At 44.6% G+C, this 22,720-nt stretch overlaps 1 pseudogene across 1 annotated transcript; it reads right to left on the reverse strand.

The window, feature by feature from the left end:
• Positions 1 to 292: 292 nt before the first annotated feature.
• On the reverse strand, positions 293 to 21,898 carry LOC143531875 (triacylglycerol lipase OBL1-like; annotated as a pseudogene). Its single transcript, XR_013135092.1, has 5 exons — positions 21,562 to 21,898; positions 2,428 to 2,621; positions 2,286 to 2,320; positions 1,441 to 2,051; positions 293 to 1,348 (listed from the first exon to the last, which is right to left on the reverse strand). The product of XR_013135092.1 is annotated as a triacylglycerol lipase OBL1-like (transcript).
• Between the last annotated feature and the right edge of the window lie 822 nt (positions 21,899 to 22,720).

The raw sequence follows: 22,720 nt of genomic DNA on the forward strand, positions 1-22,720 counted from the left end.
CAACGGGCCTGACCCGTAGGCAACTAACATGTTCACCTTATCTCAAAATCTCTTAAATGGATGGCTAAGCAATGGATGCCATGTAACCTTTTGATGGCGTGATTGGCTAGGTACCACCTGTTACCTGTGGTAAAGGTAGCAAATAACTTTATTCCCAAAAGTATCTAGTTGACATGTGGCTGTAGAAAAATCTGTCTTTTCAGCTAATTTTGGTTTCGGTATCCAAGTGAGGAAAAACATGTCAGTCATATTCAAAATGGTTTGTCAAAACTGAAGTTTGACAGTTTTTTAAAGCCGTAAGTTTGGCATGGCAAGTCAATGCCAAAAATTCAACAATGAATGAAGAGTGTCCATCCTTGGGGAAACCAGTAATTTCCACGTGGAAGGTGTGTCCATGGAATCGATTGAAGGAGAAAATTGATCTTTGTAACCGAAACCAAATTATCGCAAGAATGAGTTATGAACATGATCACTAAGTGGAAGGATAGAAGTAGGACGATTTCGGGTGATGAATAGTCAATTGCACGTTGAGATCATCATTACAATGAGCGCACCTTTATGCCATGAAGTCAAAAGTAAAGCCTATGTTTTAGGGTGGTGTTGCAAAAATGCAGCAATGCACGAACACATGCATGTTTTTGTTGTGGGACAATGTGATGTGGCAAATGCTTGAAGATCGTATCTTTCAATTTGTTTAGATGCTTTGAGTTTACTCGCTACTCAAGCGTCTCATCAGGCATACTCTCAATGTATAAGTAAAGGCATGCAATAGAAATGCTTACACTTCTCTCATACCACTCAGCATGTGTTAAAGGCACTCCGACCACTTATGAGTCCATGGATTACCACTGTAATGACACATATCAATAAGTAGGTTGGAGTGGCTGACTCTCACAAGACTAGGGGTGCCGTACAAGGCCTCCAATGACGACTCTGATACTCCAATAATTTTTATTTTATGGAATACAAGTAAAACTTCAGAGCACATAATTGTTTAAATAAAAAAAATACACGACGGATTCTTGATAGCTTTTGACAACGAATTTGAAATGCCTAATTAATTTACTTTTTTGACACCATTGGTTGAATTATCGGCTGATGAAGTAATGAAGAGTTCAGGTGAACCAAGTCTAGTAAGATTAACATAATCTGGCGGACCGTGTGCTGGTATTCCCGCAATCAAAAGTCCGATCACTCTCCAGCCTCTGCAAGTATATGTTTCACAATATTCCGGTCCCCTTTGATAATACATTATAAAGCTCCTCACCAACTCCCAAAACGCATTTGCAAACATGGGTATTATAGCCAATATTGAGAAGTAGTTCTTGTTTGGTTCTTCAGGGAGCACCTAGAACATGTAAAAACCATTAAGGGTTAGTTTAAATGACACACTGATCACAAAAGTTGTTTATTTTTGGTCACAGGTTATGGATTATTTACCTGACCCTTGTAGAAGCTATTGTAATAATGACAGTCACCAAAATGCTTGAAGTATACATCCGAACTATCAAAGGGTACTCTAGGCACCAAATCGTTGCAATAAACAAACCTAAGATACCTTGAACCATGACTTGTCAACACCCCTTTCATGTATTCACCAAATTCATGATCTCCAACCCTAGGTTGTCCAAATGTGTACACCCCTTCGAGTCTCGATAACAAATCAGTCTCTTTATGGTGAGCCAAAACAGCTGGAAAGAGTACAGATAACGCCGCTCCTAAACTATGCCCGGTTACCAAGAACTTAGCATTTGGGTTGTTCTTAAGACGTTCTCTAAGCGTTTTTCTGATCTCGTAATACGCGTATGTTTTGTCTTTGGTTGGTTGAATGTCGATCGGCCATCCTTCGCTCTTTTGTAATCCAAGAGCTTTCAAGAAGCCGGCATGGACCTTGCCTATACCAGGGAGCTTGTACCATGATAGATCAACATCAGAAGACCAGTCAATAGCATTGAAAGGTGACGTGCCTCTGAAGGAAACACCCATGAGCTCAAAATCTCCGTACTTACCACTCCACATGAACCCTTGTGTCGTGTTAACCTCTTCATAATCTGCAATAAAACTAATTGATCTTGATTATTTTAGTTCAGTAACTTCCAACATACTTCTTAATATACATTGAATGGTTGTAAATAACAAAGTATGTTGCATATATTATATGGCTGGCCTGTTTTAGTAATGAGCAATATAACCTCTATTCATTAAATGGTTGTATAAAAGTGTGTCATATAAATAGCTTAAAACGAAAAGTTAATTTTGTGAAAAGATCGATCGTGACTAATTACCATTGTAACAGCTGAAGAACCCCCAAGAATTCCATCTGCGATCAGGTCAATCGATCAGTTAATTACCAGTATGAAATTATATTTATATATATAGTAATTAATCATATGAAGTTGGCGATATCGGTTAAATTAAGTTGCGAACCTTCCAATGTTTCTCGACAGTTTCTTTGATACACGCCTCATTTTCGTACGCAGATTTAGCAGCCATAATAGCAAGGGCGCTCGTGTACCTGGGATCGTCATGCTCAATTCTATTGTCTAGATCCCATCGTATGTCCCATAGCCCAATTGCGGTCAAGTACTCCCGTGACTCGTTATTAGGAAGTACCGCTTTCCCTACAATGCGTCCGCTGGTTAATGATATTATCAATCACTTGAATGAAAATAATATTAGATTTGTTATAGTACCAACTGTTTAAACTTTGTGAGGCATATATAAATATAATAAAATAAAAACAACAATCATAAACGTGGACAAAAACGTCAAGACGATTTGCTGGACTTTGACTTGAAATAATTCAGAAATCACAACTTTAGCTAACCACGGATCAAAGTAACATGAATTATCCGATTTGGCACATTAGTTGAATGAGTCATAAAGTCTAAAAAAATTAAAATACCGGAAATATTAAATGCCCAATACATTAAAAAAAAAGTAACTTCAATGCAGGCCCGGCTCAACAAGACCTAATCGTAACAAGATTTGTGCCTTTTTCATTATAATTGTTAAGAAAAAAAATTGCTTACTATAAGTTTTGAACCCGTAATCTATACTTTAATAACAACTAAGTCTGTCACCACACCAATACATGACTTTGAGTTTATTTTACCCATTATAATAAATCTATATGTAAAGTTTTTTTAGACTTGAAGGCCTTAATTAAGTGTGAGCCTAAAACCCTAATTTTCGTTGTCCACGAGTACCCCACCCCTGCTTCAATGAAAAGGAACCTATCTGTCATGATTATAATATCTTCACAAATATATTTTATGTTCCACGTTAATAATTCACTAACAAATGACAGATCATAAGCAACATACAATGCTCCAATTAAGATCTCTTAGATAACTGAAGAAACACTAATCGACCCCGGGCAGATTACGGATAATCTGGTGGTTAAATAGATGTTTCCCACGAGGGGTTAGATCCGGCGAAGATGGTTCTTCTGATAACCAGCAAAACCGACACCGTGAGCTCGTCACTGAGAAGGGGGGGGTACCTCCTTGTGACCACCCTCCGGCGTGAGAATCAGACTAGATTGCTCTTAAATATAAGTGTATATTAAGAGAATGACTAGAGCAGATATCATGTAATATATCAAGATACGAGATATGAGATAAGATGATACCATTGGAGTATTTATAGCCGAAGGTAGGTTTCCAAGCAGGTATAGCCGGCTGAATAGTGTTCCTGTTCTGCCAACTGTGGGCTACGCACATGCCATGCTGGTGGTTGGTGGATAGGCAGCGGCTGATAGTGACCAGGCCGGCTGTGTACTATTCCTGTTCCACCAACTGCAGGCTATGCACGTCCTCCGACAGGTTGGTGAGTAGGCAGCGGCTAATAGTGACATACAGTACAAGAGCGTGCTGCTCGTCATACTGTTGTCAGTGAGCTGTCGTATCTTTGGTCAGATCTTTTGTCCATACCTCGTCAGGTACAGTACAAAAGATCCTCCAGTATCGTACGGACTGGCTCATTTGGGCGGGAGTATTCCCGGCTTTGCTCATTCCTTCTTCAGGTGACATTACTGAATTATTTTGAGAGTTTAGTGCCTTGTGCGTGTAGCCTTGCTGCGCGGGTAGCCTTCCCTGATGACTAGTATCCGCTACTGCGGGAACAGGCGGAGTACGTCGACCATTGGGAGGCGTTTCCTGCGGGGACAGCTTGCGTACTACGCGTAAGGACGTCACGTCTCTGAGCATGGTGGGTCCTGCGGATCCAGTTGGTCTCTGCGCAGACGTCCCTTTAAGTTAAGTGTTGCGGGTTCAACCGCGCAGACGTCCGTTAAGGAGTCTTGCGGGTTCAACTGCGCAGACGTCCCTTTTCAAGGTGAGTCTTGCGGGTCCAACTGGGCTCTGCTGGGACCTACCTCTTCAAGTCCCCCCAGTCCAATGTTCTCATGAATTGTTAATAAGTGAGGTGAACTTTTGGACTTATGCAAGGAGTTTTGAAAAGGGTTTAGTTTTAAGGTTTTCCATGGGGATTCTTCTCGCGGAAGTCCTAATGTCACGTGCAGAATTTCCCACTGTTCTGCTTGATCTTTGGGTATGATGCGGGTAGGTCTGTAACCTCCTCGCAAGTCAGGAGCGTTGAGTACCTCTTCTGTAGATTCTCCATGAGGTTTTGGTAGTTTTGAACATAGTGATCAATTATGTTAAACAACCAATTCCATCTTGGAGCTTCAAACAATCTAGTTCTCGACGTTCCCGCTATGCGGGGATGTCATTCCCGTTTCCGCAAGCATGGCCCAGAAGATCCTTCTTGGTTTCAATTCCCTGCGGAGTGCTAGGTATATGAAGGGTTTTGCCTTGACACTGTACCCGCACTCGTCTTATAGTTACTTTACTTCCAAGGTATTCCTGGCTTCAATTCCCTGCGGGTGCTAAGTATGTGAAGGGTTTTGCCTTGACACTGTACCCGCACCCATCTTATAGTTACTTGGTTGCCGAGGTATTCTTGGCTTCAATTCCCTGCAGGTGCTAAGTATGTGAAGGGTTTTGCCATAACACTGTACTCGCACATGTCTTATAGTTACTTGGTTGCCAAGCTAAGGGGTATAATCCCGCTTACTTTTGAATCTTTTTGAATTTTTTTGAATTTCGAAGAGTTGGTGAAAGGATAAGAACAGTCTGACCTGTTGAAGGGACGTCAGTGTGGTCTGACGTTTCTTTCACGACGTGCAAGAAGTTATGGCGACGTGACAGTATATGGTCATTCCAGACGCTTTTCCGGGCGCTTGGGCGCGAGTTTTCGGGCGCGTGACCGCGAAATTTATGGCACGCGTCCTTTCAACAGTTGTTGCCAGCTTGCTCTTTGCCACGTGTCATAGTTTCATTGCACCTGCGATTTCTCTCTCTTTCGCATTAAATTCATCGCATTAATTGCGATGAGTATATAAAGGGGGAGAGGGTGCATCTTAATCCACACCTTCACTCTTCTTCTTCTAAGCGATTTCCGGCGAATACTCAAACTTTCTGTCGAGCATTCTCCTGAAATCACTTCTTTAGATCCAAAACATGTCTTCTACTCACGATTTTGAGGCTGCCGCCGAGGAATCTGACGTGCACGTCGAGATCCCGACGTCTACGTCTGATAAAGACGATAATAGCACTGCTGGCGAATGCCAGTGTGCTCTTCCCACCGAGCTTTTTCAGTACATCGTCCGGAAGTTCATGCTCGAGCCGTTCGAGCCTGAGTTTCCGGAGCCACACCAGACGGTGTACGATGCCCCCAAGGGCAAAATAGGGGTGTATGCTGCATTCTTCGTTTATGGGAATCTCAGGTTCCCATTGACGAAGTTTGTATACCGTGTCTTGGAGAGGCACGGTGTGACATCTGCCCCGATCCGACCCGACCCAGGTACCCGTTTCTCTGACCCGATCTCTTTCTTTTATGATTTAATATTTATTTATACTTATATTTTACTTTCAATAATAATAATATACTTTTCCCTCCCGCCTCTTTCTCTCTCTTTCTTTCCGCCGTTCCGTCCCTCTCCTCTCTTTCCGCCTTCTTTTCCCTCTTGTCGCCGTCCCGCCCTTAAGCCTTGAACCCTTTCCTTAACTCTTTGCTTGTCCTTTGGTTCTTCCCGCCTAAGGATGTCTGCAGCTCCACGCGCCAGACTCCTTACATGGAAGCCTGCGTGAAGACATCTTGTTCCTGCGATGCGTGAAGAGAACTCTTCTCGCAGCGCGCTAAGAATGCATGTTCTTCCCGCAATGCGCTAAGAATGTATGTTCTTCCCGCAATGCGCTTAGAATTCTAGTTCTTCACGCAGCACGCTAAGGATTTGTGATTCTTCCCGCAGTGCGCTAAGGATTGTTGTGCCAGCCTTCGCGCTCGCGCACTCAGCCTTCCCGCGCTTAACCCTTGTATCTTCTGTTTATTCTAGCCGTTTGCTTTTGTAATGTCTTTTCTTCTGAGCTGTTGACCTAACCTATCTAATGTCTGAATAGTTACTTTCGGCGCAGCATGCGTACCAACCCCATTGGTTGGTAGAAAAAGTGACTGACATTATCTTTTGAGATCTGCTTTTCCATGCTTTAACCAGTAACTTTATCTGTCCTCTCCCATGCCTTTTTCTGAATCCTGTCAGCCTTTTTCTCTTTTTCCTTGCTGCCATATCTTTTGATATCTTTTGCTTTTGGAATCTTTTGCTTTTTGAGATCTTTTCCCCTTTTTCTAGGGATTGTGTTCCCTAGGGTTTCCCTATAAATAATAATGTTAATTTCCTAACACTACACACACAAAGCACTTAATCTCTCTTATTCTCTCTTGCTCCTTGCTCTCTCTGCCGTCCTCCTCTCTGCCTCCGTCTTCCTTCCTGTTCTGCCCTGCTTTTCCGGTAATATATATATATATATAATAATTTACTTATGCTAACTTATAATCAAGACTTAACCCAATCATTAAAACAATAATCTTGTTTATAGGTTAACTTGTGCTTGTTTAAAGTTGGTTCTTGCTTTATCTATCATCGCATCTTTATCAAGTGAGTAATCTCGTACCTAATCCCTTTTTGCTTTTAATGTTTTGGGATGTTCATGTGTTCATACAAACTTAGAGTCTTAAACTTGTTTATGAGCTTTAGTCGCGCAGTATCCCATGTGTTGAGGACGTTTACTTGGCTGTTTATTTGTATGTGTGTATCATTAACCGCTTTGTTCGGCCTATTCCGAAGTTTTCATGGATCCATTAGATGAACACGGGAGACCTATCGTTTACGGTTTTCTTTGTTTACACTTGCACAGATGTTTTCTCGTTTTTGTGCTCAATTGGGAGCACGGATTGAACTATGAACTATGAGCTATGATCTATTTAGGCTTGATCACAATCTGATTGCACCCTTGTTAAACACCAGACATACACGTGTTGCGCGCAGATTTATTGCTATCTATGTATTGTATTAAACTTGATTTCTCACCAACACGCAAGTGTTTGACGTTTATTTTAACACATGTTCAGGTTTGCAGTAGTTGTTTTGGAGCTTGTGGACACATAGGAAGTTTTCTTTATTTTGGACCTAGATTAAAATGTATCAAGACAAGTTATTGCTGTTCGAATATTATGATTCATAATATATTGATTATGTTGGTTTATTTATATCTTATGTATACGTTGCGCATGCGTGAATGAATGTATTTATTAAATATTGACACCCAATAGTGTCACGAGTAATGAAACAATATGTGGCGCCCCGATGTATAATCCGCCTTTGGTCGGGGTGTTACAGATTGGTATCAGAGCCAGGTTGACTTTAGGATAGGTGGTTAGACGTAACGGCCTAGAATACCTAAGAGTCCCTTCTCGCGCATGAGAGAAATCTCATGTTTGCGCGCTTATTGTTAATTACTCGTTATTTATGAATATGCTCGCACTTGCGCAGTATATGATTTTATGTTTTATTCCGCGATATTTCGATTTTTGTGAATTTCGATTTTTATTGATTTTACTTACATATTCGTTTGTTGGGATTGAAAATCCGAAAAGACATGGTGATACATGAGTAGTTGATTTTCAATTTCCATTTACGATTATGTTCTGAGGTTGGAGACTTGAAAAGTCATGGTGATACATGAATTGTCGACCTCCAATACTCATTTTCTTGTATGTTTTATATTGAGGATTGAAAAGTCATGGTGATACATGAATCGTCAATCTCCAATACTCGTTTGCCCGTATATTTTAAATTGGGAATTCGGAAAGTCATGGTGATACATGAATTGTCGATTCTTGATTCGAATTTGTTACCTTTATTAAGTCTGCATTTAGGATCATTTATTTTACTTTAACTGTTGACTGTAACTGACTCCGTGAAACCAAGCTTTATAAGATTAAAACTTTGCGCTAAAACCAAGATATTAACTAAAATTAAAACTTTTATAGAATGCCTCCGCTATCTCGCCGATTTCAGAAAAGAGAAGCCTCGCGCATGCGTAGACAGCAACGTTCCCAGGAAATGGCCGCCGCAATAGCCCAAGCTTTGAGCCAAAATAATACCTCGAGTTATAACATTAAGTCCTTTAACGCGGGTAACCCTCCAAAGTTCACAGGTCTTGAAGGAGCCACCGTGATGCTCCAGTGGCTTGAGAAAATAGAAAACACTTTCCTCCACACCCAATGCCCCTCAGACAGACGAACCCTATATGCTTCCAGTGTCCTGGAATCCAGAGCGCTTACATGGTGGAATGGAGTAGCTCATGCGCGTGGCGCAGAGGCTGCTTCTAGCATGACATGGGAGGAATTCAAGGAAATTCTTACGCGAGAATTCTGCACTCCCAACGAAGTTAAGCGCCTGGAGGAGGAATTTTGGAATCTTAAGCAGTACAGCGGTGAAGCGCACGAGTACGCGACGCGCTTCCACGAGCTAAGCTTACTGGTCCCTCACCTTGTTACCCCTTCCCGCCGAGCCATAGAGAAATTCCTTGGGGGTCTCCCCATGGAAATTCAAGATTCTGTATGGGCCAGAAACCCAGTAACCCTCTCTGACGCCATTGAGTTGGCCGCTGTGCTCAGCGACAACCATGTCAGAGCAGGAACCCTGTTCCTGCGGGGAGCTGAGAAAACCAAACCCACCAAGACTGTCCCTGAACCAACAGAAACCAAACCTGAACCCTCAAACCGTAACAACCTCAAGCGCAGGCGCAAGGCCTATGCGCTTACCAACCCGCCCATTGCCCAGCAACCCATTTATCAACCCCCAGTTTATGCGCCTAACCCTCTGACAGCTTACCCAACACCTCCTGTAGTCCATAACTATGCCTTAACCAATCCCGCACTCCCTGCCCCGCCACCTAAGAAACCTTACACAGGAAATCAACCCTTTTGCCCAACCTGTAGACTTCACCACCCAACCCAAACCCCGTGTCGTCAATGTAACCGATGTGGCCGCGTTGGTCACTCTGCTGAGTTCTGTAAAATCCTTCCCGCCAACCCAATTGCGCCAACACCACCAGTTTACCCGCAGAACCCACAACCAACATACCAAAACCCACGACCCAGGTCGTGCTATAACTGCGGTGATCCCAGTCATTTCCGGAACGCGTGCCCGAGACTACAAGTGCAAATCACACAAGCGAATCCGGTGAACCAGATTTCAAACCAAGTGACGCGTGGACGAGCTTTTAACATAACCGCGCACCAAGCGCAAGCGAATAATGACGTAGTTAATGGTACATTTTTGCTTAACGGATTTTATGCTTCTATACTTTTTGATACTGGCGCCGATCGAAGTTTTATCTCTCGCGCCTTCGAGCAGAAGCTTGCGCGACCGCGCAGCGATTTAAAAGAAGATTTTTCAGTTGAATTGGCTAATGGTGAAATTATTTTAATTAACTCAGTGATTAAAGATTGTACGCTTAACCTTAACGAAAACGATTTTCTGATTGACCTCATCCCCATGCCTCTTGGAAGCTTTGATGTTATCATTGGTATGGACTGGCTCTCGCATAATCGCGCCGAAGTTATTTGCGCCAAGAAGTTGATTCGCATACCTCGAGAAAATGGTGATCTTCATATTTACGGCGAAAAACCCTCCAGTGGTCTTAAACTTATGTCTTGCGCCGAAGCCCAAAGACTCATGCGGAAGAAGTGTATTGCATTTCTAGCCCATGTGGTTAAACCTGCTGAAGAGAAGAAGCTTCGCGATATCCCTGTTGTGCGTGATTTCCCTGAAGTTTTTCCTGATGATCTTCCTGGTATCCCTCCCGCTCGTGAAGTCGAGTTCCGTATTGATCTTGTCCCTGGTGCTTCCCCCGTGGCTAAATCTCCTTATCGTCTTGCACCCGCTGAGATGCAAGAATTGGCAAGCCAACTTCAAGAGTTGACTGCTAAAGGATTCATCCGCCCTAGCTCTTCGCCCTGGGGTGCTCCGGTGTTGTTCGTTAAAAAGAAAGATGGATCGTTTCGCATGTGTATTGATTACCGCGAGTTGAACAAACTCACCATTAAAAACCGGTATCCCTTACCGCGTATTGACGACCTCTTTGATCAACTCCAAGGTGCCTCTTGTTTCTCGAAGATTGATCTCCGCTCTGGCTATCACCAGTTGCGCATCCGCGATGAAGATGTTCCGAAGACTGCTTTTCGAACTCGTTATGGCCATTTTGAATTCTTGGTCATGTCCTTCGGTTTAACCAACGCACCCGCCGTTTTCATGGATCTAATGAACCGGGTGTGTAGGCCTTTCTTGGATAAATTCGTGATTGTGTTTATCGATGATGTTCTGGTGTATTCTAAGACCAAGGCCGAGCATGAGCAACATCTCCGATTGGTGTTGCAAAAGCTTAGAGCCGAGCAGCTCTTTGCCAAGCTTTCCAAGTGTGAATTCTGGTCTGATGAAGTACAGTTTCTTGGTCATGTTGTAAACAAGATGGGTATTCATGTCGACCCATCCAAAATTGAAGCAATCAAGTACTGGATTACGCCATCCTCTCCTTCTGAGATCCGTTCCTTTCTGGGCTTAGCTGGTTACTACCGGCGATTCATTTCGAACTTCTCGAAGATCGCTTTGCCTTTAACAGCTCTAACGCACAAAGGTAAACCGTATATTTGGGGCTCGAAGCAAGAAGAAGCCTTTCTAACGCTCAAGCGTTTGTTGTGTGAAGCTCCTGTTCTTGCGCTACCTGAGGGTAATGATGATTTTGTCGTGTATTGCGATGCATCCAACCAAGGTCTCGGTTGTGTTCTTATGCAACGAGGCAAGGTTATCGCTTACGCATCAAGGCAACTCAAGGTTCATGAAAAGAATTATACAACTCACGATCTCGAACTTGGTGCAGTTGTATTTGCCTTGAAGATCTGGAGACACTACCTTTATGGTACTAAGTGTATCCTTTACACTGACCATAAAAGCCTTCAGCATATCTTTGATCAAAAGGAACTTAACATGAGGCAACGCCGATGGAACGAACTCATCAGCGATTACGATTGTGAGATCCGGTATCATCCTGGTAAGGCTAATGTGGTAGCCGATGCGCTCAGCCGAAAACCCTGCCAGCTTAACTGTATTTTGCCGCGCACGCAGCTTCACTTCGCGCCGATTCAAAGCAACCTTGAATCGCGTATTCGTGACGAGCAGCGCGCATCCATCAGTAATGGTAACCTTCGCGCCGAGTTAGCGTGTGGCGCGGAAGCGCATTTTGTCCCTAATCTGAGTGGAATTCTCTGCTATCTCAATCGCATCTGGATTCCCTTTGATGAGAATCTTCGCGCTGATATCCTGAGTGAAGCGCATAAATCTCGGTATTCTATTCATCCCGGCGCTGATAAGATGTACAAGGATTTGCGCATTACTTATTGGTGGCCCGGTATGAAAAAGGATATTGCTGTGTTCGTAGCTAGATGCCTGACGTGTTCTAAAGTAAAAGCTGAACACCAACGCCCATCTGGTTTGCTCGAACAACCAGAAATTCCTACGTGGAAATGGGAATGTGTAGCGATGGACTTTATTACCAAGTTACCTTTGACAGCAAGCAAACATGATAGCATTTGGGTAATAGTGGATCGTTTGACTAAGTCTGCTCACTTTCTGCCCATTCGTGAAAACTACCGTGTTGAGCAACTCGCGCAGCTTTATGTCAAGGATATTGTCTGCCGCCATGGTACTCCTTTGAGCATCATATCCGATCGCGATGGCCGTTTTATATCTCGCTTTTGGAAATCTCTCCAATCTGCGCTAGGAACTCGCTTGGACATGAGTACGGCATATCATCCTCAGACTGACGGACAGTCTGAGCGAACTATTCAAACTCTTGAGGATATGCTCCGATCTTGTGTTCTTGATTTTGGAGGTAATTGGGATTCGCACCTGCCTTTGATCGAGTTCTCTTATAATAACAGCTATCATTCCAGTATTGGTATGGCCCCATTTGAAGCACTTTACGGTCGTAAGTGCCGCTCCCCGATTTGTTGGAGCGAAGTGGGTGAAACTCAAATCACAGGACCCGAACTTGTTCAAGAGACAACCGATAAAATCGCCAAGATCCGTGATCATCTGCTGACTGCCAGAAGCCGACAGAAGAGTTACGCAGATCGTAGGCGGAAGCCTCTCGAATTTCAAGTTGGTGATCTTGTTCTCCTCAAGGTGTCGCCCTGGAAAGGTGTTGTCCGCTTTGGGAAGAAAGGTAAGCTTGCTCCTCGATATGTTGGTCCATTCAAGATTCTCGCGCGTGTGGGAAAAGTTGCCTACAGACTTGACCTGCCGCCCGCGCTCAGTAATGTGCATCCAACGTTCCATGTATCCAATCTCAAGAAGTGTTTAGCTGACGAGAACCTTCACATTCCACTTGATGAAGTTCAAGTTGATGAAACTATGCATTTCGTTGAGAAGCCTGTTGAGATTATGGATCGCGAGGTTAGGCAAACCAAGCGCAGTCGTATCCCTATCGTGAAAGTTCGCTGGGAGTCCAAGCGCGGAGCCGAGTTTACATGGGAAAGGGAAGATCAAATGAAGATCAAGTACCCGCACCTGTTCTCTGCGCAACCTACTTCGAGATAAATTTCGGGACGAAATTTCTTAAAGTAGGGGAGACTGTGACATCTGCCCCGATCCGACCCGACCCAGGTACCCGTTTCTCTGACCCGATCTCTTTCTTTTATGATTTAATATTTATTTATACTTATATTTTACTTTCAATAATAATAATATACTTTTCCCTCCCGCCTCTTTCTCTCTCTTTCTTTCCGCCGTTCCGTCCCTCTCCTCTCTTTCCGCCTTCTTTTCCCTCTTGTCGCCGTCCCGCCCTTAAGCCTTGAACCCTTTCCTTAACTCTTTGCTTGTCCTTTGGTTCTTCCCGCCTAAGGATGTCTGCAGCTCCACGCGCCAGACTCCTTACATGGAAGCCTGCGTGAAGACATCTTGTTCCTGCGATGCGTGAAGAGAACTCTTCTCGCAGCGCGCTAAGAATGCATGTTCTTCCCGCAATGCGCTAAGAATGTATGTTCTTCCCGCAATGCGCTTAGAATTCTAGTTCTTCACACAGCACGCTAAGGATTTGTGATTCTTCCCGCAGTGCGCTAAGGATTGTTGTGCCAGCCTTCGCGCTCGCGCACTCAGCCTTCCCGCGCTTAACCCTTGTATCTTCTGTTTATTCTAGCCGTTTGCTTTTGTAATGTCTTTTCTTCTGAGCTGTTGACCTAACCTATCTAATGTCTGAATAGTTACTTTCGGCGCAGCATGCGTACCAACCCCATTGGTTGGTAGAAAAAGTGACTGACATTATCTTTTGAGATCTGCTTTTCCATGCTTTAACCAGTAACTTTATCTGTCATCTCCCATGCCTTTTTCTGAATCCTGTCAGCCTTTTTCTCTTTTTCCTTGCTGCCATATCTTTTGATATCTTTTGCTTTTTGAGATCTTTTCCCCTTTTTCTAGGGATTGTGTTCCCTAGGGTTTCCCTATAAATAATAATGTTAATTTCCTAACACTACACACACAAAGCACTTAATCTCTCTTATTCTCTCTTGCTCCTTGCTCTCTCTGCCGTCCTCCTCTCTGCCTCCGTCTTCCTCCCTGTTCTGCCCTGCTTTTCCGGTAATATATATATATATATAATAATTTACTTATGCTAACTTATAATCAAGACTTAACCCAATCATTAAAACAATAATCTTGTTTATAGGTTAACTTGTGCTTGTTTAAAGTTGGTTCTTGCTTTATCTATCATCGCATCTTTATCAAGTGAGTAATCTCGTACCTAATCCCTTTTTGCTTTTAAAGTTTTGGGATGTTCATGTGTTCATACAAACTTAGAGTCTTAAACTTGTTTATGAGCTTTAGTCGCGCAGTATCCCATGTGTTGAGGACGTTTACTTGGCTGTTTATTTGTATGTGTGTATCATTAACCGCTTTGTTCGGCCTATTCCGAAGTTTTCATGGATCCATTAGATGAACACGGGAGACCTATCGTTTACGGTTTTCTTTGTTTACACTTGCACAGATGTTTTCTCGTTTTTGTGCTCAATTGGGAGCACGGATTGAACTATGAACTATGAGCTATGATCTATTTAGGCTTGATCACAATCTGATTGCACCCTTGTTAAACACCAGACATACACGTGTTGCGCGCAGATTTATTGCTATCTATGTATTGTATTAAACTTGATTTCTCACCAACACGCAAGTGTTTGACGTTTATTTTAACACATGTTCAGGTTTGCAGTAGTTGTTTTGGAGCTTGTGGACACATAGGAAGTTTTCTTTATTTTGGACCTAGATTAAAATGTATCAAGACAAGTTATTGCTGTTCGAATATTATGATTCATAATATATTGATTATATTGGTTTATTTATATCTTGTGTATACGTTGCGCATGCGTGAATGAATGTATTTATTAAATATTGACACCCAATAGTGTCACGAGTAATGAAACAATATGTGGCGCCCCGATGTATAATCCGCCTTTGGTCGGGGTGTTACACACGGTGTGCATCTGACGGAGGTACACCCGATGGCGATCGCCAAGATCCGCCACTTTGAGTGGGTGTGCCTCATTCTGGGTTTGGAGCCCCACGTTGATCGGTTGATGACCTTCTACTCCTGGAGGTGCATCCAGGGGTGGTACACCTTGGTCAATCGGATCAAGGGTTTGAAGATCTGCGCTACCGAGCGCAGTCTTCGGTCGTAGAAGCAGGAGTTTTTCTATATCTCCGCTCGCGTCGTCCCCCTTGCGATGACGTTTAAGAATGGGAGAGCACTCCCCGCCCTTCACGCCCCCAACTACTAGGAGGCGGAATGGTTCGCCAAGATCTCCCAGATCCAGACTCCGGTGTACCGCTTTGCGGAGTCCGGGATGGTGATGCTCGGGATGAGCCGGGTGTGGAAGAATGCTGGGGCGGAGGCGCCGCAGATTCCCATCGTCCTTGAATACGGTTTGAACTCTATCCCTTACGGTATGCTTCACATCTTTTTGCTGATTTAGGGTTTTTCCGCTAAACTGTTTTTTCTTTTTTCAGAGGGAAACGATTTGCAATCGCTTCTGTATCCGTGGGAAGCTGATGGTCCCGCTCGGATGGGTACCCGTGCTCTTGATTAGAACGAGTTGCCCATCTTGGAGCAAACGAGGGATCGGTTTGTGGAGGTCTACCCGCCGGGCCACCCGATTCTGAGCGCCACGCGGCCAGGTAAGGAGTTATTTAACCCTCGCCCTCTCAATGCTAAAACCTCTGCTGGAATTCCTCTAATTCTGTCATCTTCTGATGAGGAATCCGCAGACGGTCCTTTCTTCACGCGGAAGAAGAAGGCTGCTGGCGGGAAGGGCAAGGCGAAGGTTGCCTCTACCGCCGATCAGGGCAACCGGTCTAACTCGGAGACCGAGAGCGAGGAGGCGGCGGGGGACTCAGGTGGTATTGAGACCACTGTTCCGGAGGTTGAGACGGCTGTCACCTCCGGGCAGCCCAGTGTAACGACGGTGAGCGGCGTGAAGAGGCCGGCTCCATCGGGTTCGTCCCCGCCTGCCAGAATCTTTAGGCTCAAGAAAACCCGTAAGTACAATCTTCCTTTACTTTAACTGCATAGCTTTCCGCCATTATACTTATATATCTTCTTTGTGCAGGCGTGGATGCTACCGCATTCCAGGGTGGAGCGGGGAGGAGCACCTCCGGACCCATGACGGTAGGCTTGGTCAACCTACCTGAGGCGATGACCCAGGCGCCTGCGCCTGCTTCAGTTGGTTCAGTTGCTCACCCAGTTGAGCCAACTGTTCCAACTGTGATGACATCTCCGCCGGCTGTCAGTGCCATATTCACTGATTCCTTCACTGAGCCGGCGGTGAGTGTTACTGTGGCTTCTTCCGCAGCTGCGGCCACGGTTGTGAGTTCACCTCTGGTGAGTTCACCTCCGTTGGTTTCTACCGCAGCGGCTTCGACCGTGCCTCCCGCGCCGGCAACTACCTCGCCCCCGGCCGGTTCAGCAGGTATGTTTGGGGCTTCAAGCCCGTTTGTGCCTCCTTCCCATCTGCCTGACCTCTTGGATGGATATCCGTTAGGTTCAGGTGATGGGTTCGGCGGCTACCGGCCTGTTGTCGACCCTACAGGTGCGTAGGGTGAATTTGGCCTCATGTTTTTTTTATCATCTTTTCCTAACTGCTTTTTGTTTTTGCAGTGTCAGATTCGAATGAGGTGTTTGTTCTGCGGTGGAACATCCGCCGGGGAACCACCCTTCGGACGCCTGTAGACTGCGTCGAATGGGCGCGCCACGCCGCCCCTGCTGGTGCGCTGGGGGAAGCAATGTCAAGCTACCAGGAGGGTAGGTTAACAAATGAGCTCCGGATTCTCCTAGCCTAGATGCAGCCGCGCGTCGAGCTGCTTTGTCGTGAAAACGACAAGTTAAAGGCAGCTCGGATCCAAGAAGTAGCTCAGGCGCGGGCTGTCCGAGAGGAGAACAGGAGGCTCTCCGCTGTTGCTGTGGAGAAGGAGAAGGCCTTCAAGGCCCTTGAGGTTGAAGTTCAGGCCCGTCTCGAGGCCCGTTCCAAGGCTGCCCAAGCTGTTAACGAACAGCTTCGGCTGGCTAAGGAAACTGCACGGAACGCAACTGAGAGGGCCACCAAGGCTGAAGCTGTTGCTGAGCCTCTACGCCTCGAGAATGAGGAACTTAAAGCCAAATTAGAGAGGCTCCAACAGGCTCATGATGCCTTGGCCATGGAAGACGCCAAGAAGCTCCAAGAGATCTTGGACCAGAGGGGCGTGCTTGACCATACTGAGCGTAAGCTTAAGGGCGTCGAAGAGGCTGCGGCTAAAGAAGTGTTGCTTGCAACCTTAACAAAAGTGAAGCCGAACGCGCCCGTAACTAAGCTCAAGCTGCCCTCCAGGAGGCTCTGGTTACCAAGGAATGGCTTCTACGAGAAGCGTTGTCGCAGGTAAGCTTAGCTTCATAATGTCTTCACGCTTTTCTTTATACTTAGAAAAGGTTTTGATACTTGTATTTTGTTTTGTAGGTTGTGCATCGGGTCTTCACGGACACATCATATGACGATGCCATGAGTGCAGCCCTCAACGCTTCTCATGAGGATGGGGAAAAGGCCGGCTTCCTGCTTGGTCTAGGGTTTGTTGAGAAGGGCATCCCGCCTTCCAACTTCCCTTTATATGATGTGGATACTGAAGCTGTATATGACCAAGCAGTGAACCAGTATGCCACCTTCCCGCATCCGGTGGTGGAGAAGGTGAACGAAGTTGCTGCTGCTGATGATGGGCTAACCATTCTTAAGACCTTCCTTGAACCGCCACAGTCAACTGATGGTGCGGGTACAAGTGGGTTTAGAGGGAGTTTTCCTGAAGCTTGAACCTTTAGATCCCTTCCCACTGTTAGGATAGGTTTACATTGTATAGATTTATATTCTTGTAGGCGGGTAGATATCCGGCCATTCTTTTAATTGAATTTTTTATGAAATATAAATGTTTGTGCGGGTAGGACCGCCACTTTCACTGGATGACTTGCGTTATAAACGTTATATGACTTGCTTATGCTTATTATAGCTTAATTTGGCACTTGTTTTGCCGCATAAACAATATATGATTCACTCGTGCATACTTTAGTTTAACTTAGCAATTTTCCAAGTGTTTTGAATAAGTTAACCGTTCGACGCGCGGTTGTCAATTGGTTAGTGTTCAGTTTCCTCAATCATGATTTGTGCGGATAAGACCGGCACTTTCATTTAGTGGGATGACCAAACTTTACTTATAACTGACCTGCGTGAAGGTTTGCCGTTTTTTGTGTTTATGCGGGTTTTGCCGCCGTCCACACGCAACGACTTTCCACGTGATTATGCGGTGAATACCGGCATATCAGTGTTTTGAATAAGTTAACCGTTCGACGCGCGGTTGTCAATAGGTTAGTGTTCAGTTTCCTCTATCATGATTTGTGCGGATAAGACCGGCACTTTCATTTAGTGGGATGACCAAACTTTACCTTTAACTGACCTGCGTGAAGGTTTGCCGTTTTTTGTGTTTATGCGGGTTTTGCCGCTGTCCACACGCAACGACTTTCCACGTGATTATGCGGTGAATACCGGCATATCAGTGTGGAAAGTTGATAAGTATAAATGTAAGATCATCAGCGTCAATGTGATAAGGAGAATCATTTCCATTAGAAGTGGCTCTGGGCCTTTTCTTTTACAAGTTTGGAATTGATCTACATGCAGACTGTGTAATTGAGCTCCCTTCCATGTTCTTGGGAGTGTCATCGAGCCTTTCGAGCCGATATGCACTTCGTTCGGAATCTCGTTGTTTACGCAGTATGTAGTTTCCAACATTGAAGCTGCAGTTTTATTCGTGTTTTCCCCAACTGGGGTTCTACACGCATCAGCCTGCTCAGCGTTCGTTACGCCACGAGGTGCGCGAGCGTCCCATCTCTGACAAATGCTTCGACGATGTCCTTCAAGTCTGTGCATTCTTCAGTGTTGTGGCCTTTTGTCCTGTGAAAGTCACAGTATTTGCTCCGATCAGCTTTGTGACGATGTCGGATTATTGGAGCCTTTGGCCATGGGAGCTTCTCAGTGGCGAATATCTCGGTGACGCTTTTGGTGAGTGGCGTCCATCTGGAGTTCTGGTTCGACTGTACGTTATCCCTTCCGCCTAACCGATGTTGCAAGCCGGATGAGGTGTCAAAGTTTACCCTTGACTGCCAAATGCCTAGCTTCAGCTTTTTGTTTAGTCGGGCGGTAAGGACGTTGTCTTCTCTTGTTTTCTGGGTGTAGAGGTTTGTGCTCTGGGGGAGATCTCTACCCAGTTGCTTCTCCGTTCCGCAAACCGTTTAGCTGCTGTCATGATGGCATCCCATGTGGACGGCATGCCATCTTTACCCGTTAAGGTGCGGATGAGCTCTGGGTCTTTCGTGCCCGGGATGAAAGCAGTGCGAACAAGATCTTCGCTAATAGTGCCCAGACTTAGCTTCTTTGAATTGAAGCGCGTGATGAAGTCTAGTAAAGACTCATCTTCCTCTCGGATGCAGTTGAGGATTGTCCATTGCTCTTCGGTATACTTTCTTTGTTGGCTGAAGTGTTGGCTGAACTTCTGCTGGAAGTCTGCCCAATCGTAGATGTGGTGGACCGGTAGACGATCGAACCACGCTCTAGCTGCCCCAACAAGCGTCATTTGGAACATGTAACACCACGTAGGTTCCGTCCAATTACTGACGGTTGCCCCCGCTATGAATCTGTTCAAATGATCGTGTGGATCAGATATACCATCGTAAGTGCCGATGTTGGACATCTGTTTGGCACTTTTCGGGGCGATTGCTTCCGCAATGTCCCTTGCAAATTTGGACGTTCCCGCATTTGCAGCAGTTGGTCTAAATGTTTTGGAGAGGTCACGTGGGTATCCACCCGCGTTTTTTGGTTTGAAGGTTTCTCCAAAATGCCTTCTCGTTTGGGAGTCCGTTTCCTTACGCTTCTCTTTCGCCCTATGACGAGGGTTTGCGTCACTATCGGATTCCTCCGAATCATCGTCCAAGTACTCTCCGAATTCATCAGCCTGTTGGAGTGAACGTAAGCGTTCATCCAACTCAGCTTGGAATTCTTTTTGACGTGCTTCCGCCCACGCTTTAACTTTATCGAGTGTTTGGCGGGGGAGCCTCGTTCGTTGTCTCTCTAACTGGTATCGGTGAATCCCAGTGAAAGATTATTTACTGCACTCGCCCCAGCTCGGGTAACTGGGGTAGTGTTCGTAAAATTTACTGCACTTGCCCCGGCTTGGGTAACCGGGGTAGTGTTCGTAAAAACTGTGTAGTCGCCGGTATTCTCCCCAGTAGCTGGGGTTGTGGTTACCGGGGTTTCTTGGTCACTCGTTGGTTTTGGGACCGGAGTAACTTTAACCATCTTTCCAGAAGTTTTGAGAAAACTGAAAAAGAATTAAGTTCTAGCTTTTCGGTCCCACGGATGGCGCCAATGAAGAAACACTAACCGACCCCGGGCAGATTACGGATAATCTGGGGGTTAAATAGATGTTTCCCACGAGGGGTTAGATCCGGCGAAGATGGTTCTTCTGATAACCTGCAAAACCGACACCGTGAGCTCGTCACTGAGAAGGGGGGTACCTCCTTGTGACCACCCTCCGGCATGAGAATCAGACTAGATTGCTCTTAAATATAAGTATATATTAAGAGAATGACTAGAGCAGATATCAGGTAATATATCAAGATACGAGATATGAGATAAGATGATACCATTGGAGTATTTATAGCCGAAGGTAGGTTTCCAAGCAGGTATAGCCGGCTGAATAGTGTTCCTGTTCTGCCAACTGTGGGCTACGCACATGCCATGCTGGTGGTTGGTGGATAGGCAGCGGCTGATAGTGACCAGGCCGGCTGTTTACTATTCCTGTTCCACCAACTGCAGGCTATGCACGTCCTCCGACAGGTTGGTGAGTAGGCAACGGCTAATAGTTACATACAGTACAAGAGCATGCTGCTCGTCATACTGTTGTCAGTGAGCTGTCGTATCTTTGGTCAGATCTTTTGTCCATACCTCGTCAGGTACAGTACAAAGATCCTCCAGTATCGTACGGACTGGCTCATTTGGGCGGGAGTATTCCCGGCTTTGCTCATTCCTTCTTCAGGTGACATTACTGAATTATTTTGAGAGTTTAGTGCCTTGTGCGTGTAGCCTTGCTGCGCGGGTAGCATTCCCTGATGGCTAGTATCCGCTACTGCGGGAACAGGCGGAGTGCGTCGACCATTGGGAGGCGTTTCCTTGGGGACAGCTTGCGTACTGCGCGTAAGGACGTCACGTCTCTGAGCATGGTGGGTCCTGCGGATTCAGTTGGTCTCTGCGCAGACGTCCCTTTAAGTTAAGTCTTGCGGGTTCAACCGCGCAGACGTCCGTTAAGGAGTCTTGCGGGTTCAACTGCGCAGACGTCCCTTTTCAAGGTGAGTTTTGCGGGTCCAACTGGGCTCTGCTGGGACCTACCTCTTCAATAACATAAACATATTTTAAATTTCGTAAGAGACGAACTAAAATGAAGTAAAAATTATAGCATCCTTTAAACATTTTTGCGCAGATTTAAAAGAAACTAATGAAATAAAAAAAAATCTCAAAATAAGAAAGAAGATCGATTGAAACCTGATACTGTGTTCAAAAGGAGCTTGAAAAAGCCTCCATTAGCCTCCATTAGATTGGGCATAAACTCAACAGCCGAGCCAACCCAACCCAATGGCTTGTTAACTAAATGAAGAACCTTTTGAGCAACAACAGATGCGAAGATGACAAACCGCCTCGAAAGGCTTTCTTCGGTCGTGCCATCGGGACAGTCGATGAACTTCCGGTCTCCGATATTTTCGGAGAACAAAAGCTTGATGAGATCCCATAATCCTACGTCTTTTGGGCTTAGTAGTAGGTGATCTTAGCAAAATGATTTGTCACATGTTTGTGTAGTGCTAGTGCTGCCTTCAGTAGCCATGGACAATGGTTGTTAATTAGGTGAGGAAGATGATGATGTGCAGTGGTCCTAATTCCACTTGTTTGGTTATTTATAGGAAAACAAATGGCAATGGTTGGTGTGAATAGTGTGTTATACACTGTTACTATAGCTATCAATTTTTTCAACATCTACAAGCTCGTTTTTCATGTGTCATATTGTGATGTATATAATTTAAGTTATCATCATCATAGAATTTAAAATGCTATAACCCTACATGATATATTAAAGCAATGACAAATTATCAAAATTCATAAAAACTGCCAAAGGTTATTATTGCGAATATATTTTTGGTGCTCTTGAAATTATTATAATAGAAATAGTGAAATAATAGTCGAATACGACTGAAATAATAGTTGAATACGATTTGTGAAGAAGTGATTGGTCACATCTTTATCAAAAAAAGATTAAAGTATTGTAAATCATCTTTTGATCAAATATTTATTTCTAGAAGTTTAAAAGGTAGCTGCCATCCGAAAAATGTTTATTTGATTGGTTAAAGTTAGCATTTTATCCATTGAAATTGGTATCCTTAAAATGTGCATCTTATATACAGACGGTTCGACCGGTTTTTGAAAAAATAAAGGATGCTCGACTGTTTCTTTTTTTAAATAAGGTTGTTCAATTTTTGATTTTTTTTTTTTTTTTTTTGAAAGTCCATGCAGTTCAAATGTTGTAGAGTGAATTCCACGAATGATCCATGTGGTTTGAGTCAAATTTTATGCATGGTCCCTAATATTTAAAACTTGTGTGCATAGTCTCTAACCATTAACTTTGGTTTCATTATTAGTCCAAAAAAATAAC

Source organism: Bidens hawaiensis, unplaced genomic scaffold, assembly GCF_021521415.1.
Source record: "Bidens hawaiensis isolate Kalapana, Puna unplaced genomic scaffold, B.hawaiensis_p1.1 tig00009272_1, whole genome shotgun sequence".
Taxonomy (NCBI): Eukaryota; Viridiplantae; Streptophyta; class Magnoliopsida; order Asterales; family Asteraceae; genus Bidens; species Bidens hawaiensis.